Raw genomic sequence first — 23,370 nt, 5'->3', positions numbered from 1 at the left:
GGTGAACTCCTAGAGCCTATTGACCTATAAGACCAACTTGATCCTTTCCTTCCAAGTACTATAGTTAGACAACCCCTCCAACCTGTCCTCATACCGAAGACATGCCTACAACTTCGACATTGTAGTGAGCCCTTCACTTACAATGTGACTAACTCCCTCTCACGCTATACTTTGATGTGCACAACTCTGATTTACATACTTCCAAATTAGCTCAAATAGGATTTGATACCATGTTGAATTTCCACGACCTTGGGTCTAGGTTAGAGTCTTAAAATAACTAACACTACCAAACCAAGAATATCAACCATAAACTACTTTGCACAACAGAATTATAAAGAAGTAAATCACATATGCAGAAATATACACACTTTTTAACAAAATTGTACAATAACATACGATCACCAATCTTCATTATATTAAACCAAATCTGAATAATACAACAGTCTATGGTATACAAGATACAATGACAAACTTTCTTGCATCTTCTATGTTGTATCTCGTCCTGTCGGTCCTTTGCACCCATACTGCTCACTAGTAGTGCCTTAGTCCATCAAGGCCATTACACATCGAGACTCCAGGAGGGCTGCCACCTAACAATGTTGCATGTCACTTATGTTGCAAGTACACGGGCTCATAAATCTTCTCTATGGGTAGGTATAATTCTAATCTCTAATCTACCTTCTATCAACCTCTTTCATCCATCATAGAGCTACTCTTTAGGATACAAACTTCACCCAATCACACACCAAACAATTTCCTTCTTGTGTGTTTCTCTAGGGCTACTTTGGTAGCCAACACACTTCCCTCCAATCAGATCAATGGCACCCAATCCAATCACTATTGATTCTGCTCCTAGGAAGACTTGTTTCCTCCTTGGAAGACCCTCCACATGGCATCAACAGGCTACAATGATCATGATCCAAACCAGTCAACTCCTTTTACCCAACATCCCTCCACAAAACATTGTTTTCATTTGTTAGCATTTTTGTTTGTTGCACTCTTGGTTAGGGCACTTACTGCAGACTTAGTTTCACCCCACTGTCAACAAACTAGCCCTTTAAGGGCTTCGGTTCACCTTGGAGAGCCTCCTGTACACCCACGTTGCTTCCTTAAGGTATTGTCCACCCTTAACAACCCTCATGCAACCTCTAGTTGTGTGCTATGGAATGCGGCCTAGTACAACATGTTGTTGTAGCAATAGACCTTCGAAAATGGTACCCAAACAAGTCAAGAACAACAGTGTATTGTCCCTTCAGTCCTCGGCATCGCTGCCTGCCCTCTCAGCCCTTGAAGCAACTCTCGGATCCTGTCTCAGCCCTAAGATAGTCACCCAACCTAGATCCACACTTGCCTCAACCACTCTGCCTCCTTCAGAAGACTTCGGACCCTAGATTTCACGTTGTCCAAGACCCTTCTTATTGCGGCTAGACTAGAGCCTCCTTCTCTCCACCAAGTTCTTGGCTTGGAGGATATGTTGTCTTGGAGGATGATGAAAACAACCTGTCATCACCCTATTTTTATAGCCTAAAGAGGGGCTCAAGCAAATAGATAAAGAGACACATCTATTGGACTAAGTTTTACATCAAGCCTATATGACTTTAAAACGAATAATTACTCGTCAACTTCAAAAATTCATTTCTCCACTTCTACAACTCGAAATTTGATGATTATTAAAGCGTTGGATTCTTCTTTCTGCCCTCTATCGTCTCATGCCATCACATGTAGAAATCTGCCTCTGGAATTGCCCCAAACATGATTGGGTGCAAAACCCCATCCTTGTGTTCCAAGCCCACAAGTGACCCTTGTGGTGATTTTCCCTCCAAACCCTGAACCCTAGGGCTTGGAGTACCTTCCAAGCTCACAAATCAACAAGTACATGATTTTTTAGCATCCTCTCTAAGTTGTATTGCATTTCAGCATTTCAGACTCTAGTAAGGATTTAAAATATTGTATCCTTATTGCCATAAAAAAAGTAATAAATTTGTATGTCTTCTATATAAGGAATCCCACTGCAGAACCAGAGAAAAAAATAACCACATTGTATTATTTTTCTTGTTCATCAATTTCAATCACCCAATAACCAGGTCAAGGTATGTTCTCATCTAGAATTGCACTAGGCCCAGTATTCATGGATTCCCCGAAGTATAAGCTTTTTAATGCAAATTCTCCAGACCATTCCAACCAGCCAGCAGGATGAATGAGGTAACCTTAAAATGATTGTATGTTGTTAATTTTAGTTAACAATGGTATGTTCTATGCTTTAGCACAATTACATCAATGTTATTTAGCAGCGCAATTAAAATTTCCAATTTAGTTTCCAATAGAAATCACATTAACCATTAATTACATTGACAATAACTATAGATAGAACATGAAATAACAAAATGCAGAAGACAAGCCAAGACAAGAGGACACTAGATTTGGTAGATGTTAGGGAAAAACCCCAAGATGGGGAAAGCCCTTTGATCAATTCTTCTTATTATTATATTAAATGTTCAACAGAGAGAGAGAGAGTACAATAACATCAAAATTTACTTGCCAAACGATGATTAAATCAGCCCTGTTAAATCTAAAACTTTCAACAGCAGTCAATATCCATAACCAGAAAGTGAACGCTGGTCAAAGTAGCAGAAAAATGTCCTCAAAATAGCTTGGTCATACCTAGTGAAACTCATCCTGAATAGGTGGTCAAATTCAGCCCAAAACAATCCCAAAGTTAGATATCAAACTTGGTCAAATTTTGCCTTGGAAATTTGTGATTAACCTACAATTTATCTTTGCGGTCAAAGTGCTCAGATCACCTCAATTTTTGTGCCAAATTGTACAACCTGCCCAAACAAAAAACTGCCCAAAATATCAAACTTAAATTCTGCCTGGAAAGTCAAAGTCAACACTGGTCCAACTGTAGGAGAATTCTGAAAATTTTGGCCTTGTAATTATGTCCTAAAATTCATCCTCCTTGCCACACGTGTGAGAGAAAAGATATGCCCAATAGCTATACGAACCAATGAGAGAAGGAGAGAGAAGAATGTGTGTGTGAGTGAGGTTCCAAATGAGGTTGGAGGTCACTCTTATTTATACAAATCATTGAGGGTGAAGTGACATGACTCTTGGGCTTAATGAGCCTACATGATAATATGGCCAACCTTGACAATTTGCACATGTGTGGACTTAAATTCAAAAACACATTTTTGCTTGTCCAAATTTGATGATCTTTAGGTCGATTTTGGTCCTCTCGAAAATAGGAATTCAATGCAATCATCATCTCCATCAAATGAGTTGTCCAAAGTAGAATTTGGCCCTAGTTTCCAATTCTAACACTCCCTCTCAACTAGGGAGAATTCCACCTGCCAATCCATCCATCATCATCAATCATCATGCCATCTTGATGTCATGAACCATATCTATATCTCTTCTCTACTATGTTGAACACTAATATAGATAATTAAGAATAATTGTTCGAGAGTGAGTCACAAGACCTTACCATTCTCCACTAACAAAAATTAGTCCAGAGGTAGAACGTTAATCAGACTTGATCCGATATCAATTTGTTGAGCATCATGCATCCTAGATGTAGGGAGTACGGTAGTACATGATGCATCCATCTGTAGTGATATGGTCCCTATCCACTTTTCCTAACTCATTGTCCAAATGAGAGGTACTTCCCATGAGTCCCGGACTACATGGGTAGGATGTATGTTGGGGAATCCGTAGGAGAAGGTGAACCACTCATCCTTCTCATATGCCATAGGATAAGGTGAACCACTCATCCTATGCATATATCATCAATCGTAGGGGAAGGTGAACCACTTACCCTACACATTTATGTCAAAAATCATAGGGGAAGGTGAACCACTCACCCTGTACATATCGCACCTATAGGCGAAGACTCACCCTATGGTCACTCATAGCTCCAAGAAGTACCCCAAGCCCCTAGGAGCTCCCAGAGCTCAATATCTAACTCAAGTGGGACCCTCGTGAGAGGGTCCTTCCACGACCCCATATCTCTCTTGGAAGGCTAATAATTTTACCTCCCCCAAGGGATTCATGAGGATTTCTGCAACCTGCTCATCAGTCCTGATGTGTTGGAGCCTTACAGCTCCCTGTTGTACCATATCCCGGATAAAGTGGTACCTGATATCAATGTGCTTGGAGCACTCGTGGAACATCAGATTCTCTAAAAGGAGAATCCCACACTGGTTGTCACAATATATCATGGTGGTATCCCACACGTTCTCAAATAGCTCACTAAAGAGCTTCCTCAACCAAATAGCTTCACAATAGGTCATACTAGCTAAAATGTATTCAACATCGGTAGTGCTTAGAGAAACCAATTTATGTTTCCTGTTCATCCAAGAAATAGAAGCAGACTCCAATGGGAAGCAACATCCATACGTTCTCTTTCTATTCACCACACTTCTAACCCAGTTAGCATCAGTATATCCATGTAGCCTCAAATTCCCGGCAGTGTATCTCAGTCCATAATTGATTGTGCCATGGAGATATCTTAAGAGATTTTCAGCAGCAATCCAATATATGTGATGAGGCTCAACCATAAATCAACTCAACATATTCACAGCGAAGCACATGTCTAGTTGGGAGTTTACCAAGAACATTAGGGCCCCCACAAGTTGTTTATATTAAGAAGGGTTTGCCAATTTGGGCCCAAAAACACTTCCACATAGCTTCTTGAAGTCAAGTTCCATTAGAGTTGACACCGACTTGCAATCGACCATCCCACATATCTCTAGCAGCTTCACAATGTGTTTTCCTTGAGAAAGCAAAATCTTGCCTAGATTTTGCTAGACCTCCAAGCCTAGGAATAATGCATCAGACCTAGGTCCTTCATCTTGAACTCATAAGTCAAATCCCTCTTGCATTATAAATGAGAGAGTCTGCACCAGTCAAAAAGAGATCATCAGCATAAATGACCGAAATGAGAGGCATGTCCTTTCAACCTTGAAGTATAGGTTTGGGTTAGCATAGCTCCTTTTAAATCCTAGCTTCATAAGATAGTCATCAATCCTCTCATACCAAGCCCTAGGGGCTTGCTTCAACCCATAGAGGGATTTCTTCAACTTGCATATATGTGCCCTTCGATCTTGAACTTCAAAATCCAAAGGTTGTTCCAAGTAGAATTCTTCCTTAAGCGAGCCATGCAAGAAAGAAATCTTAACATCCATTTGATGTAGGCTCCATCCTTGAGAGGAAGCAAGAGAAATAATAGATCATATAGTGGTATATCGGGAAATTGGTGCAAATATCTCATCATAGTCCACTCCTTCCTTTTGAGAGAATCCTCGAGAAATGAACCTGGCTTTATATTTTTCAACACTCCCATCAACTTGGTGTTTAACTTTGTATAGCCATTTTGAGGTGACTACAGACTTGTCCGTGGGTCTAGGCACCACTTCCTAAACATCATTCTTCATGATAGATTCAAATTCCTCATTCATCGCATTCTTCCAGACTTGGTGCTTTACGACTTCTTCAAATGTGCATGGTTTTGCTTGGCCAATAGTACTAATATCAACCAAGTACCCTTCATATCTATTTGACTTCTTAGTTTCGCGAAATGTCCCTCTTGGAGTAGTATGTTTTCTAGCATCTTCGAGAGTATCTTTGAGCCACAAAGGTATTTTCCTTGAGGAAGATGGATCACCAGGAGGTGGATCAATGGGATCCATCGGGCCTTCAACATTGGGCATAGGCTCATCCGATGGAGGTTCATCTTGTTTTTCCATAGCATCGTCATCATCCTTCCTTAGGATAGGGAGATTTCTGGCTTTCCCAAGGGAAATATCTTCATCAAATGTGACATCACGACTTACCTCCACATCTCTTTTACTAGGCACATAGATTCTACATGCTTTTGAATTTTCACTGTAGCCAACAAATATACCTTTCTTCTCATATGCTTCCAACTTGTTTCTCTTCTCTTTAGGCACATGAAAATACACAGGACAACCAAATATTCTAAAATGAGAAACATCAGGTTTCTTACCAGTGAAAACCTCCTTGGGTGTCTTGAAATACACGACAATGTTGGCAGCTTTCCCCATAAGAACTTTGGTAGACCTTGATCGTGGAGCATGGCAGGGTGGCTTCCATGATTGTTTGATTCTTCCTTTCAGAAACTCCATTTTTCTCAAGAGTGTATGCAATATTTTTCTCCCTCTTAATGCCAACCTCTCTACAAAAGTCAATGAATTCATTTGATTCATATTCAGTTCCGTTGTCAATCCTTAATATCTTAATCTTCTTCCCTGTTTGATTTCCACCAATGCTTTGAAAGAATAAAACCATTTGAACACTTCATCGTTATTCTTTAACAAATAGATCCATGTTTTCATGAAAAGTCATCTAAAAAGATTGCATAATATAAGTATCCTCCCAGCGATGTTACAGGAAACATCCGAGATAGTTCAGAATGGATCAATTACAGAATATTTGATGTTTAGCTTTCTCTAGAAGGGAATAGTCCCTCTGTATGTTTCCCAATTGCACAACCATGATAAACGCCTTCATGATTCAAGTTAAACTTGGGCATACCTATGACCATCTTCCTTACCCTAGGTAAGGCTTTGTAATGTAAGTGGGCAAACCTCTGGTGCCATAGCTCAAATTGAAGAGAAGTATTGCTAGCCAAAGCTCCCAAAGGACTTCCTCCAACTTGATAGAGACCATCAACCCTAAATCCAAGAGTAAATGCATATTTAAGGTTTCTTTGCCAAGTACGTACTTTTCCATCAATGGATGCTACCTTGAAGCCTTTATTTTCCATTGCAGAAATAGACACTAGGTTCTTCTTCAAATCGATCACATATAACACTTCTTGTATATGAATGGTTTGACCTTGATTCAAGTGAAGAGTGACGGTACCTATCCCTTTCATGGGGTAGGTGGAATTATCTCGAAGTATGATCTCCAAATTAGTCTTGTTTTCAACCAAATTTGAGAGGGCCTCCTTGTACCTAGTGAAGTGCCTTGAGGCTCTAATTTCAATCAACCAATGATCCAAAGTATCTGGAGGAGTGGTAGTAGATAGAGTGGAAATAAGATAAAATCATTTTTTTTTCTACATTAATTTCATCATACCTGGTATTTCTCATCCTTTTGGGAGGTTGACCATTTCCATTTCGAGTGGCGGGCGAATTCCTCTTTCCTTTGTTATTGAACTTGTTATTCCTTTGATTTCCATTTCCTTCGAAATTGTTTTTGTTTTTGTTGTCATCCCTTGGAGTATTCTTCTTGTGAGGACACTCTCTAGCGTAGTGGTCGAACCTGTTGCAATTGTAGCACCTTCTTTTTCTTCCTTCTTTGAATCCCTTATTAAATCCTTGACCTTATCTCCTTGGACCAACATTATTTTTCCTCTTTGCATGAGCGGAGAAAGCAGTAGGTTCATTTCCATTTGAGGGATTATCTCTCTCCATCATCCTCATCTCCTCAAGTGCATCAAGCCAATAATTCATTGATACCAGGTACCCTGTCATTATTGAGAATGGTGGTGTTAAATACATCCCATGATCTTGGAAGACCTCCAAGTGCAATGAGAGTGAGCTCCTTGTCAGCAATAACTTCTCCATTAGATAGTAATCATTCTTGATTTATGTTATTCCGATGAAATAGGATTGGATAGACTCCCCTTCATCCATCTTGATGTCCTTCAACTTGTTCTTGAGAAAGCGGATTTGATTTGCATTGTTCACTTTGAACATCCCAAACAGGTTATCATACATCTCCTTAGACGTTCCCAAATCAGAGATATAGGCAACCAAATTCTTTTGAATGGAGTCTATGATAATTTTCTTAGCTTTGACCTCACCTTTCTTATACTTCATCTTCACAGCAACAGGTGCATTTGAAGGAACCTCCACCACTCTTCCCTACACATAGTCCATTGCATCATGCTCTTCTAAAGTCAATTCCAAAGTCATCTTCCATGCATGATAGTCAGATTTTCTTTTGAGCTTATCCTCAGTTTTGAAGTAAGATGTAGAATCCATTGAGGCTTGTCCAATAGTCTATCCAACATATCTCTCTCAGTGATTTCTTTTCTCTCTCTTGATTGGGTTTTTTCTTCACCTGGGCTCTGAAACCATGTTAATTTTAGTTAAAAATGGTATGTTCTATGCTTTAGCATAATTACTTCAATGTTATTTAGCAGCCCAATGACAATTTCCAATTTAGTTTCCAATAGCAATCACATTGACAATAACTATAGATAGAACATGAAATGACAAAATGCATAAGACAAGCCAAGACAAGAGGACACCAAACTTGGTGGATGTCAGGGAAAAACCCCAATATGCGAAAAACCCCAATATGGGGAAAACCCTTTGATCAATTCTTCTTATTATTATATCAAAAGTTCAGCAAAGAGAGAGAAAGTACAATAAAGTCAAAATTGACTTGCCAAATGATGATTAAACTTAACCCTAATAAATCTGAAACTTTTTGCAATAGTATTATATCAAAAGTTTAGCAAAGAGAGAGAGAGAGAGAGAGTACAATAAAGTCAAAATTGACTTGCCAAATGATGATTAAACTTAACCTTAATAAATATGAAACTTTTTGCAACAGTCAACAGCCCTAACCAGAAAGTCAATGTTGGTCAAAGAAACACAAAAATTTTCTCAAAGAAGCTCTGTCATACTCAGTCAAACTTGGCCTAAACAGGTGGTCAAAGTAAGCCCAAAACAGTCCCAAATTCAGTGGTCAAACTTGGTCAAATTCTGCCCTGGAAATCTGCGATTAACCTACAATTAATCTCTACAGTCAAAGTGCTCAGATCGCCTTGGTTTCTGTGCCAAATGGTATTTCCTGCCCCAACAGAAAAATTCCCAAAAGATTGAACTCAAATTCTACCTGGAAATTCAAAGTCAACACTGGTCATCACTGGTCAAACTACAGGAGAATTCTGAAATTTTTGGCCCTATAATTTTGTCCTAAAATTCATCCTACTTACCACACGTGTGAGAGAAAATATATGCCCAATAGTTGTACGAACCAATGAGAGAAAGAGAGAGAAGAATGTATAAATGAATGAGGTGCCAAATGAGGTTGGAGGTCACTCTTATTTATACAAATTGTTGAGGGTGAAGTGACATGACTCTTGGGCTTCATGAGCCTACATGATGATGTGGCTAACCATGACAATTTGCACATGTGTGGGCATAAATTCAAAAAGACATTTTTGCTTGTCCAAATTTGATGATCTTTAGGTCAATTTTGGTCTTCTTGAAAACAGGAATTTAATACAATCATCATTTCCATCAAATGAGTTGTCCAATTGGAATTTGGCATCCATTTTCCAATTTTAACACATGTAAACAGTTAGAGAGTACAATTTCCAAGTCCTTTCAAGGTATGTTGAATAGAATTCCATCAAGGGAACGACATCATTTGTTGTTGTAACTATACAATTATGTATTGAGAAGGGATCATTCCTACCTTGGGCAATGATTGTGTTCTTTTGATTGGGCATGACTGGTCAACCATAAATGTTACATCACTTTAAAACCACTACCACATTGCCAAAAATGAAATCTATTGTTCCAAAGATGTCACATTCTCTATAAAACTCCCTAAGAGAATGAACATAAAGAGCATCTTGGTAACCAACAACACTGCAATGATAGTTCACTACAAAATTAGCCCCCACCCGTCGGCTTATGCTTCTCAGGAACTGCATTATTCATAAAGGTCATGTCACGTGCAACAAATATTGCACTGGTTACAACTATAATGTAGGGATTCACTAGTTAGTGATTATTAATTGACCTTATCTCCATACATACATGTCATGAAACATGGTTGAAAAACCAATTAACCAGCTACAGAGAAAGAGAAAGAGTATTTCAAGATATTGGATTAAACAATCAAACAAAAATCAATGCGGACATAAAGGTTTGGAAAAGTACCAAAGGTAGCGGAACTGAAAGTAATAGAGCCCTCCTTCACATTTTTGTTGGAGACAATAACATTCTTTCCCTTTCCATAGCCAACAAACATTATGTTGGTTTTTCATTTAAAAATTCTAACAGTTTCATGGTATTGTTCGGCCTAAGAATTATCCTTAAAAGACATCCACTTTCACTCCATTCAACATCCACTTTCTCTCCATTCACACATTTTTTCACCTCTATTCCACCACCTTGTCACCACATCAGCTTCACTTTCATCATTAAATGGGTTACCATTGTGTTTTCCAAAACATTATTAATTCTTAGTATTTTTAAGTGAATTTATGGTTAAACTTTAGAAAATAATATCCATACACTTATACCTAACAATTAGAATCTGTTTGTTGACATGTGTAGGTACAAAGGAAGCTTCTAAGGCACCCTTATGTGGCACTCTATGTTCAAATTCGAATTTGAGGAGATCATGGACCTCATGGATAAGATCATGAACCTCATGAAGAAGATCATGGAGGATAGGGTTATGTGTCACCATTGGTTGAGAGATATGTGGATTTGAAGAGGGAATAGTGGATACACATTTATGAGTTTGTTATCATAACTTTTGTATAAATAGGAGTGTTATCTCCTTCATTTGTAACTTTAGAATTTAGAATTTAGAATTGAGAAGTTAGAATTTAGTACCTTAGGATCTTATAAGATTATAATGAGAAGTTAGAATTTGGAATCATTGTAATGGAGATTTTAGAACCTCTTGGAATGTAGAACTTGTAATTGCAAATTTAAATTGAAGATAAATAAAATGGAGCTTCTTTGATCTTCTACATTTGACTTCTCTTTTGATGTGCTTGTGAATCCTTGAAAGGGACCCCATTGTCTAGCAAGTACACTTTTGTTTTGGTAAGCTTTTATTTTATGTTTGTTTCTAAATTTCATTAGGTTCATATGTTTGAAATATTAACGAATGACCTTTCATAAGAAAGTATTAATGTTTCTTTCAATGAATCTGATTTGTTATTTAATGTTTAATTTCATTAGTTTAAATAGTTTGTTGATTAAGATGATTAGAAATATTAATGAGCAGTCTCCTATAAGGGATCTTTAATATTTCTTACACTTGTCACAATGTCTTTAGATTTCATTTTGTTAAATGACTAAATAGGTGTTGGAGATCCCAATGAAAGACCTCCTGTAAGGGAGCTTTGACATTTCTTCACCTAGCTCCATTTAATTTGTCTCTAAGTCCATATATATTGGATGTTCCTCGAAGTTTTACTTTCCCGGGTTGATGGTAAATGGAACTCTAATTTGCATCCGCATTTTAAACCCAACATTTTGGTGCCATTTTCGGGGAGGATGATTTGGAGATAGACTTAGGAAGTTATTTTTATTGCAATTTATTTTTATGGACTAACTTGTGAAACTTGGTGACAGTAGGATCTTCATAACGGAGTTCAAGTTTGAGCATTTTTTATTTTCATACTTAGTTTAATTTCAAATTCAGTCTTTTTAAGCCCCCCATTTGTTACTAATCCATCTACGGATGAGAAATTTGAAGATGTTAAATAGGTACTTCTTGGAGAGCAAGGACAATATCAAAGAGTGGTTTCAGAAGAACCTTGCGCCAACTCCAAGAATAAGACAAGTTACTCACATGCTTGCAAATCATAAGGTAAAAATTTTAAATCTTGATGTGAGCATTTTTGAATTCTTTGTCCATAGGTGGCTTCACTGGAAGCATTCTTTTACCTAGGAATAAAAAAAAAAACAAACAAACAAACTTTCAAGTTAAGGCAGAATAAATTAGAAAAATAAAACGAGATCTCGTAGAGTTTTATTTAAAAAATAAATAAATAACATCATCATTTTTCATGAATAAGCTACTCCATCCACGCTAACCCGCAAAAATAAAATAAAAACAAATAAATAGGTTAGTATGCTCTCTTCCTGTGCTTCGAGCGATTAGGAAGATCAGAAAATCTATTGATTTATTTTCAAAAATAATATAAAAATCTCTTGCTCGGAAATTGCACAAATCATTAAAACTACAACATTATAAGAAATCGAAATCATTTTATTTTTTAATTCGTTTATTTTTTATTTCAAATTTAAAAATGAAATCTATAGTTTAGTGATTTGATAAAAAACCATATTTCCTCTTAGGCTAGGTCTTGTATGCGCTAGGACCATTTCTTCAAGCAAGCCAAGTCTGCATATAAACAATTCAAACAGGAGGTTGAAACTTCTCTACATTTACTTTGTTCTCGGCTTCTGAATTTTTGGAGCTCATAATTTCTGTAATAATGAGATCCTTCTTTGCATTTGATCTTAATTGTGAACAAAGTGTGCTGTGTTGGGTTGCACGGCTGGGTCTCTTGGATCCCTTTCCCTTCATCCAATTATTAATCATGCTTGATTTCCCGTTTCTATGGTCAACCTCAATCTCAGCATCATTCTCACTTTCTTATCAATCTTGTGTCTCATTTTGCTGTGACTCTTCCGTATGGGCATCGCTGCTATCTCGATGGGTTTCAGAGTGGCATTTCATGTGACCAAATAGGCCTTTCGATGAACTGAATTCCTTCCCACGTAGATCACAATTTATAGAAGAATCGATGGGTTTGGAATCGAGTCGTGACCTAACTGATTTGATTTTGTTACAGCATTACCAAAAGACACAGCATTTTTAACACAGCGTTTTGAAACATGTTTTTTTATCAAACCAAAACAAATCTGGAAAAAAGAAGATAGGGTTTTTTCTGAACGGAATGAGTTGCATAACCCAGAAATCGTTTCCTTGGATTCCTAATGGTTTGAGAGGAAATCGCAGTTCTTTGGGACCCTGTTTTGGTGACTACGTGAGGAAAAATGGTTTTTAAAATTAATGCACAGAAAATTACGGGTTTTTCTAGCAGTGAAGCAGATTTCTATGGCCATCAAATCCCTTGCTATCAGTCTAAATGGATTCTAAATTGAAAACAAGATAATAATGCATGGACAGCTTAGAGATATGGGAAGAGAAATCGTCGAAGCTTCAGGATTGGCCCATCGTATTTGGCGTTGGACAGAGAACATTAATGATCTATTGGAGCAATTCTCATACGCTATCAAGGAAGTGCGTGGAATTAGGCGTTTGGTGTTGATAACATAGATAGCGATGCCGAGAGCTCACAAATATCAATGGTGTTGCAATTCTATTAAAACTTTCGTAGTACAGAAGCAGGAAATAGAGCAGAGCAGAGTGTGGGAATTTTTTTTTCTTATTCTGCCAAATCAGTCTCTCCGAGGCCATGGTTGCCTCTGATAAATCAAGAATTGGCGTTAGAGATGCATTCGGCTCCGTGTTATCGACGATCATCCTCATTTTAGTGGCCATTCTCGCGTTTTCCATCTGGTTTTTTTTTCGTTTGCATCCAGCTGCTTTAGCACTGCGTGAGGAAGATTTGCCAAAATACACCTTATCGGGCCATTGCTGCGAAGAAATAGGAGACAAAGGATCTCATGCTCTAAGATTTCTTCCACGCAACCGTCCGTGATCAATTTTAAACTATATCAAGTAATATTTATTTGGTAATCGAGATATGCAGTTGCAAAGAGCATGCGAAATGATGATACAACAACTGAACAATCAATGCTTCATGAAATTCATTCACCCCGGCATGCTGCAAGAGGCCCTTTATTGGTGAGCATACGCTTGTGAATAAGGTAAAGATTAAAAATTTCTGGTAAAAGTTAAACTGTGCCAAGTTGTAAATTTTCCTATTACAAATTATCTAATAGCTAACGTAAGAAAACATAGTGTGCAGACTACAAAATTTGAGGTTTGCAATTTGTTACAAGAAGAAAGGCACTCCATTCAATAATAATAACTGCTTTGCAATATGTCAAAGATAACCACACGTAAACAATGACACTCCTGACAAAGACATCAGATTCAAATCAATTTTTAATTATTTTCCATGGAGATCCATACCCTGTTCGAGAGTACCCAACTCAACGCACGCTGAGAGAAAACATGCCAACATTTTTTTTCCAACACATTACATGTTTTCTCTATATAGCCACATTTGTGTGCTTTCTCTATACAACCACATTTAGCATTCATGTCTACGAGGGCACTCTGCACAAAGGCACATGAGTATCAAATCTAGTTTCACATATTTTATCATGGATTTCCAAACTTTGTTCCAATTCTGTCACTTTTAAAATGCCATGAAGAAAGTTGGAAATTTGAGAATCCAGGTTGGTTTTATTTCCAAGATTGATAAATCAAGTTATGCATTGGCATTTAATAGATTTCATTGATTATAAATATGCGCCATGCATCTTTTAAAAATTATGGAACACTTGGAAGCGAATTTGGAGGATTGATTTATCGAACATTTGGAGGATTATACAAAGGATGACTATCTTGTTTCGATAGCTTAGAGTTGGCATTAAAATTATAACTTCTTCTTGTTGTATGACGTACTAATCTATAGGACACAACAAATCTTTATAATGCCAAGCTTTTTGCCATGCACATTCCATGAGTCATCTGACACAAACAGGGAGTAGATTTATTTTTTTATGGATATTTATTAAAAATGGATTGTTATCGACATTATGAATTGGACTAAAATTACGCTTTTGATTCTCCTTAATCTGTTTTATTTGGCATTAATTTTTGTGTAATAATCATCAAGGAATTGGCCATTTCTTTTTTAACACACTTATGTTCTTTATGCCAAGTTTTTTTTGCAGGTTTCGGATGATCAACTGATCATTAAGGAGATTAAATTGTGACGACAATTGGTCTTCGAAAGACTAATTTCATGAGAAATTCAAAAGAACAAGTCCATGATCATTAAATCCATTATCCCTTTCTTCCCTTGTTGAAAAATTGTAAATCCCACCACTTGCCAAAGCATGCTAGATATCACATTTTCCTAACAAGAGTCATTATCCATTTTTCATTATCCACATACAATTCATTACTTCTATACATTCCTAACCCACAAATAAAAGCAAGTAGCTCACTTACAAGCTTTTTGAACCCTGTTTCTATGTAAATCATTGAGTCCATAGTCCTTGATTCTAAATATTTTTCTAAAAAACACCTTGAAGCTTGCATGCCTTAATGGCAAGCTATCATGCTAATGAACAATGGGAATACATCAATGTCCCTTGTTCGATGGATCTTCTAAGTATTCGACAACAATAAATTCATTCTTACTTAGAAAGATGTGTTTGGGGCATTTTGACTCTCGTCACTGAACTGAAAGTAATAGAGCCCTCCTTCACATTTTTGTTGGAGACAACAACATTCTTTCCCTTTCCATAGCCAACAAACATTATGTTGGTTTTCATTTAGAAATTCTAACAGTTTCGTGGTATTGTTGGGCCTAAAAATTATCCTTAGAATATATCCACTTTCACTCCATTCAACATCCACTTTCTCTCCATTCACACATTTTCTCACCTCTATTCCACCACCATGTCACCGCATCAGCTTCACTTTCATCATTAAATGGGTTACCATTGTGTTTGCCAAAACATTATTAATTCTTAGTATTTTTAAGTGAATTTATGGTTAAACTTTAGAAAATAATATCCATATACTTATACCTAACAATTAGAATCTGTTTGTTGACATGTGTAGGTACAAAGGAAGCTTCTAAGGCACCCTTATGTGGCACTCTATGTTCAAATTCGAATTTGAGGAGATCACGGGCCTCATGGATAAGATCATGGACCTCATGGAGAAGATCATGGAGGATATGTGTCACCATTGGTTGATAGATATGTGGATTTGAAGAGGGAATAGTGGATCGACATTTATGAGTTTGTTATCATAACTTTTGTATAAATAGGAGTGTTATCTCCTTCATTTGTAACTTTGGAATTGAGAAGTTAGAATTTAGTACCTTAGGATCTTATAAGTTTGTAATGAGAAGTTAGAATTTGGAATCATTGTAATGGAGATTTTAGAACCTCTTGGAATGTAGAACTTGTAATTACAAATTGCAATTGAAGATAAATAAAATGGAGCTTCTTTAATCTTCTACGTTTGACTTCTCTTTTGATGTGCTTGTGAATCCTTGGAAGAGCCCCCATTGTCTAGCAAGTACACTCTTGTTTTGGTAAGCTTTCATTTTTTGTTTGTTTCTAAATTTCATTAGGTTCATATGTTTGAAATATTAACGGATGACCTTTCGTAAGAAAGTATTAATGTTTCTTTCAATGAATCTGATTTGTTATTTAATGTTTAATTTCATTAGTTTAAATAGTTTGTTGATTAATATGATTAGAAATATTAATGAGCAGTCTCCTGTAAGGGAGCTTTAATATTTCTTACACTTGTCACAATGTCTTTAGATTTCATTTTGTTAAATGACTAAATAGGTGTTGGAGATCCCAATGAAAGACCTCCTGTAAGGGAGCTTTGGCATTTCTTCACCTAACTTAGTCTAGTTTGTCTCTAAGTCCATATATATTGGATGTTCCTCGAAGTTTTATTTTCCCAGGTTGATAGTAAATGGAACTCTAATTTGCATCTGCATTTTATACCCAACAAGTATACTCCAACTTTTACATAGATTGTGTCTTTTCTACTTCTTAAATGTGAGGGTGCCTTATTGACAGCATCAGCTATGCTTACATAGTTGCCACTACCATCCTAGGCCACAACAACATCAAGGTTTAATTTTGCAGGGGAAAGCTATAGGATTAAACGATCAATTTCTGATAACCACATAGGGAATTCATTCATGCCATATCCACCCAACAACCCATAATGCTAATAGAATTCCTGATCCAGACCAGCGTTATTTTTTGCTAACATCTGTCGAGGGTTTTGTGTAATTGCGAACTTATTTGTTTATTCACCAGGTAAAGCATTATTTTCGAAGCTGGATTGGAAGAGTGCCAAGAAATTGTTGATCAATTGGGAGAACTTTTTGGATTCTTTTTGTACGTCTCTGGCGAAAGTATTACTCGCATTTCCTCCAATCAAGTTATGGAAACCCTCGAGGCATGTATCCGAGCAGCACTGAGCCAAGTTTTGACATAGGAAATGAAGAGAAAGATTGAAAAAAAATTCTTCTTTTTGGACATGGCCTTCATGTGGACCAGTGTGGCATTCAGATGATATATTGTATCGTGGAGCAGCTCCACACAATCCTGCTAGGCCACACCTTCGTCTCCCCAAACACGAACAGGGGCTGCAACATTCAAAGAGTACGATTTAAAAACATGAGCTATGGTGGCTCCAATGCTTGCTGGAACAAGATCTTTGGGTTCCATCAGTTGATCAACACCTGGATATGTGACCAGCATAGACATGCACAACTCTGGATGGAATGTTTGAGAGCAAGCGGTATGTATAACCTCGGAACACTTTTCATTGGATTTCAAACCTCCTCCTCATGTAGCATTAGGGCAAGGGCTAGGGCTAGGGTTGGACCTGATTCTCTGAATTACAATCTCAATATAGAAACCAAAAGAAGGAGGCAGGCAATTACCATAATTACCATCACCATCACCATTGATCTTCTCCTCGCCCACTCATCGCCGGGCGTCATCGTGGCAAGAAAGGGACCATTCAGAAATCTCTCCAAGATTCAACCAATTCTCCTTGCCAGCATTTTCTTGTGCGAACAATTCAACGGGAAAACAATTTAGAATGTGCGAACAGTTTAACAGGAAAACAATCCAGAATGTGCGAACAATTTAGTAAGAAACAATTCAGAATGTGTGAACAAGAAACAGAAATCAAGAAAACAAGAAACAAAGAGAAGCCACCAAGAAATAAAATAATGCAATGGGAAAATGATTTCTTTGGAAAAGTCAAATGTAATATTTGACCAACCTCTCAATTTCTTTTGTGATTTTATAATATTAGTTAAATTCTCAATTTTTTGTGTTCTAATATAATTAATTTAATTTAATCTAGCTATTTTTTTTGTTTTTTTTTTTAATTTTATTTGTGTTACATTTACCGAAAATCATAAATCATAGATGGAAAGGGAAAGCCATGTAATTACATTGGCTTATAGCTAGTAGCAATTAAATCAAAATCAAGGTCTTGGTTTGAAAAGGTACTCAAAGCCAAATTCAAGTTGGTGCCTAAGAGATATCAAGAATTCATTGGCTCCAAGAATACAATATCATGCCCAATTTAATTGTAAATGCTACTAATCCAAGCGGCCTTGGAGAAAGCAAGGTAATATAATTCTTCAAGGCGGGATGGAAATCAACCCGATAGGATATTCATCAAATCCGATGAAATGGCTTGGGCTTCTTGTATTTTTCTCTTCACTTTGTTATGCTCTCTTGTAGCTTGATCAAATTTTTATTAACTTCTTCATATCTTAGTCATTTTGCATCTCAAGCTTCTTCAATCTACTAAAAATGGATCCCCCGTTTCTAAGAACTGTTTTCTGCACTTTTCAACATTTCTTGTAACTTTGATGAGGAATTTTGTATCACTAACTAGTTCAGTTTCTAACCCTACATTTTCTCTTCTAATTGTTTAACTATTTTCCTCAACATTTCATCCTCTCCTTGAATTTGTTGGTTTATATCTTGCAAATGTTATAGCCTTTCTCATTGGAAGGCTCTACCAATGGTCGTCTCAACTCTCCATAAGACAAAAAAGGACTCCAATATGAATAAAATATGTAAACAAACCATCAATATTCCATAAAGAAACTCATCAACATAGATCCAAACATATCGTTGTAGAGACAATGAGATTATACTTGATTGCCTAGTGATTACTTAGATTAAGCTCTACTATCAGTAGCATACCATTTTCTTTGTGATGAATAAATGAGTGAATAAGTGCATAACTACAATAGTGGAGAGATTACACCATTAACATTTTGAATCCAATATGTACATTCGATATCTACGAGGGTGAAATTCTAAAAATGGATGAACATTATGCCTTACTATTTTATTTTTGAAAGTTCTAATGCAAAATACAAAGAAAGATTGACTCACCATGGAGAAAATAGACATGGTGGCCTGCCTTGGGATGCTACAAGTTGTTCTCTTCTTTTTTTTCTTTACTTTGATATCACTCATTTGCATTGCTCAACTATGGAAACAAATATCATTACAACAATTATGAGGTCAATTTATTTCCTCGTGACTTCCTTTTTAATGTCTCCTTATAGCTAATAGGGTTAGGACTTTCTTCCTTTCTAAAATATTGGTCTTTTCTTGCTTATGATGTTGTGGGTACCTTTTTATTGCACCGTAAGCTATAAAAATATAGGTGTTAAACTTGTGTGGTCATAAGCCTACAACACTTGTTCTCACATGGAGAAACTTTAGGTCAAGTAAAGATGAAGTGTCTAGGATATTGATCCATTTTATGGTTTTAGATGTTGTCTTTATAGAGTGCTTGAGCTCTAAACATAGATAGGAACGAGTAGTATTTCATACCATGTACCTATTCTTCTTCAAATTCGAAAGGATGATAGAATGAATCCAATCCCATTTAAGCTCAATTCAAATTGGGTAAAAGATTAATAATTCATAAAGTTAGTGAAAAAAGAGCGCACGAGATATGAACCAACGTCTGAAGGTTCATTGATGTTCCAAATCAATATAAACCTAAAGAAAGTGAAGAAATCCATTATGGAATGGGAAAAAAACAAAAATGCTTCTGACAATGTGTTAATGAGAATAAGGTGGAATTTAAATCAATGGAGGAGGGGAAGAGGAACTTGTTATAACAGGAAGAGTTAAAGTGGAGGTCGATGCAATTTTTTTCATAAAAAATGTGAAGAAGAACTTAGTAGAAGTGAGCTATGCTATTTAGAATACCCTAATTTTTCAATGTCACCGCTAGGTTTAGACACAGTTATCAGCCATGCCTGGAGTTCTAAGTGGGAGCGAAGATCCCTCCTATAGCAAAGTGATGGCAAGGGATAGGTGCCCCAAATATTCAATGACTCCAAACCCTTAGGTATCTACAAAAGATGATGGATCCAACTAGCAAAAAGATGCAGCAATCCCAACATCAGTTAGTTGTAGACATCTTGGAATTTTCCTTCCAAAAGAAACCACAGACCCAAAGTTTGAACTCAACTCAAATCGTATTGAGGAATATATCTAATACATGCCAAACCACACCATAATAAAAAATTCCTAGGAATTTGGCCCGTGGAAAAAATCCCCCTCTTAGTGGATCCAACATAAGTGGAAACCAAAGGGCCATATTAAGCTAGAACTTGGAGCTAAAGGCTTCTTCACCATTAGTTTTTCCAACATAGAAGAGCGAATGAGAACATTTGAGAATGGCCCATATTATTTTAATTTTGTGGGATAAAGCTAAACACATAAAAGGCACAAAAATGTATCGATTGCAACAAATATTAAAACACAAAACTAGCTCAAGATATGGAAAAAGGGGAAAATTGGAAATATACTCCAAGCTAAACATGACTTAGAAGCCCAAATGGATAGCATTCAATAAGAAGCTATACACTAGGGCAGGTCGGATGAAATAATCAAGGAGGAAGCTAGAATCCTCACCGAACTTGAGTATCGAACAAAACGGGACGAAATCCTTTGGAATCAGAAGTCTAGAATATGTTGGTTGAAGGGGAGAGAAATACAACCTTCTTCCATAACTCGATGCTTCAACACTGCCATCATAATTAAATCTCATCCATGAGAAATTAGGAAGGCTCAAGGATCAGGAAGCGTGGCTGTGGCACAAGAGGTAGTGCATTTTTACAAATATTTATTGTCCGACCCTATGCCTCATTGAAAGGAAGCCACATAAAGAATCGTGCAATGTATATCTTCACTAGCCACCAACATGTCGAATCAAGCCTTCTTACATGAAATCACCATTGAACAAGTGGAATTAATAGTTGAATTAATGCCAAAAAATAAATCACCTAGCCCAAATAGTTTTATAAAAGAATTTATCAAGGATTGATGGACAATAGTCGATAGTGATCTATGGGAAATGGTAGAAGAATTAAGAAAGTCAAAATATATATCGAAAGCTTTGGATGCCACCTTCATCACCTTAGTCCCGAAGAAAAATAGAGTGCGGGACCCGAGCAGATTTAGCATATTTTCCTATTCAATTTCATTTATAAGGTGATCGTTAAGATCATTTCTAGTCGATACGAGCTGCGCACGCTGCCTAGGGTTATTGTTGCGCAACAGATCGGCTTTCTGCCTATCGTTCATTGACCATGGCCCCTCGGAGGCTCCACCGGAGGGGGTCGACATCAAACAAGCATTCTCCAATCTGGTAAATTCATTGCCGCCTCAGCGTCCTCGTCCTGCTGTCTCAAAATTTGTCAAGAAATTAGACGGCCTTCAAGAAGTTCTTTTGCCTCCTGCCCTACCTCGCTTGGCCGCTCTTTCGCTGGCAGAAAAAGGACTCATCGGTCAGTTTACGGGCCTCTGGCCCTCCCCGAAAACCGTCCAGAGATGGGTTGAGAGAAACTGGTCTGATAAAATACAAGGGAAGATATCCATCAGATTCTGCGGGAAAGGGTACTTCACATTTCACTTTGAATCCAAAGAAGACAAGGATTTAATTTTCAGAAACAGACCCTATTTCATGGATTCCAGGGGCCTGTATCTCAACAAATGGACCCCTGATTTTGATCCTGAGCTCGATGTCCCCAGTGTTGTCCCGGTCTGGGTCCGGCTCCCTCATCTTCCCCTTCACTGCTGGGGGGATGATTCAGTCCGAGCCATTGGGAATGCAGTTGGTAAATATGTAGATCGAAGCGAGCCAAAAGACAACATGCAAGCTTGTGCCCGGATTTGTGTTGAAGTGGATCTCGGCAAAGGCCTCCCGGAAGCCATCAAGCTCAAAGTGGACGACTGGAGCCATATTCAGCAGCTGGATTACGAGCAGATCCCGTTCAAGTGCAAGGTATGTCACGAATACGGCCACTTTGCAAATCGATGTACTAAGCTTATTAATGTAGAAAACGGTCTTCAAGAGGAACAATGGGAAGTGGTTAAAAAAAAGAAATCGGCCTCCCTGGCTAAAGGTACCTCTGAAGCTGATCCATCGGCCTCTGCAGTAGGTCATCCTTCCCCCTCTTCTCCTGCACCCTCCAAATCTCCCCCCCGCTCCCCTCCTCCGCCTCCTTCATCTAATCCCTTCTCTATCCTTTCTCTCCCTGAAAGCCAACCCCTAGACCCTCCCTCTCATGAAAGCCTCCCCCAAAGCTCTTCCAAATCCACCTTGCCCCTGATCATCTCCTCTCAGCCCCCTTTGGATCCTCCCTTAAACAGAATCACCAGGAGCTCTTCCAAAGACCACGGAGGATCTAGTGAAACCTTCAAGAAGCCTGGACCGGGTAGGAAATCTGCCAAGCAGCATCGGGATGAGAACACGCAGAAAGATATAGCTATGGGAACTCAGACACCCATAGAATCTTTCATCCTGGGTCAGCATGACAAAGATACAGATAACAAGGAACAAGGGGGGCGAGCACCACCCCAGACATCACATTTACAATGATAAAAATATTGTCTTGGAACAGTAGGGGATTTGGGCACCCCTCCAAGATAGCAGCCCTTAGAGATCTCATTCACCATGAGAAACCTGGAATCATTTTGCTGCAAGAAACAAAGCAAGGTCAGAGGGAAATGAACAGTATCATAGAACAACAGAATCAGTATAAAGGAAGTATCAGTGAAGCAAGAGGAGCTTCAGGAGGAATAGCCACTATCTGGAACCAGAATATATGGAACTGTAATTCGGCAACCATCAACCAACACTGGATCAAAACAGTCTTGGAAAACAAAGAAGATAGGAAAATTGTAATCATTTACAATATTTACGTGCCCAATCACTACAGAGATAAGGATTGCTGTTGGCGCGATCTAAAGTCCAGCATCGATGAAGAAGGGAGTTCCAACATTATTTTGGGAGGCGATTTCAACCTTATCCTCCATGCCAACGAAAAGAGAGGCGGCAGTTTCACTTCTGACCCCTATAGAACACATCTGGAAAACATCATGCAAGAATCCGAACTTGTGGACATTGTACCCAAAAACCGGCGTTACACATGGAGCAATCGCAGGATTGGCGCAGGTAATATTATGGAGAGATTAGACAGAATCTTAATCAACGTTTCGCTACTTTCCACGTTCTCTGTTGGATACGCCAGCATTTTGACATGCCCTGTCTCAGATCATTTCCCTGTCACGCTAACGCTGGAAAATCACAGCAATCTCGGGCCTATTCCCTTCAGGTATAGCTCCCTTTGGAATGACATTCCAGCAGTGGCTGAAATCGTCCTCAGTACCTGGAGACAGCATGTCGAAGGGTCCCCTGGATTCATATGGGAGTCCAAATTAAAAAAAAACCAAACAGGCAATTAAAGAATGGGCCAAAACGAGCTACAAAGAGCCTGAAGAGGTAAAAAAGGAGCTTAAAAACAACCTCAACAGCACGCAAAGAGCG

General features: G+C 37.9%; 1 pseudogene; it reads right to left on the bottom strand.

Moving 5' to 3' along the window:
• The window catches only part of LOC149191507 (protein CLAVATA3 INSENSITIVE RECEPTOR KINASE 1-like), a 28,781-nt pseudogene extending 7,178 nt beyond the window's left edge, over positions 1 to 21,603 (bottom strand).
• Positions 21,604 to 23,370: the final 1,767 nt, after the last annotated feature.

Source organism: Pinus tabuliformis, chromosome 2_2, assembly GCF_031772625.1.
Source record: "Pinus tabuliformis cultivar Carrire ecotype Pingquan chromosome 2_2, CPIR1, whole genome shotgun sequence".
In the NCBI taxonomy this organism is placed as follows: Eukaryota; Viridiplantae; Streptophyta; class Pinopsida; order Pinales; family Pinaceae; genus Pinus; species Pinus tabuliformis.
The sequence above is the reverse complement of the archived record's forward strand: the minus strand, read 5'-3'. Positions and strand labels throughout refer to the sequence as shown.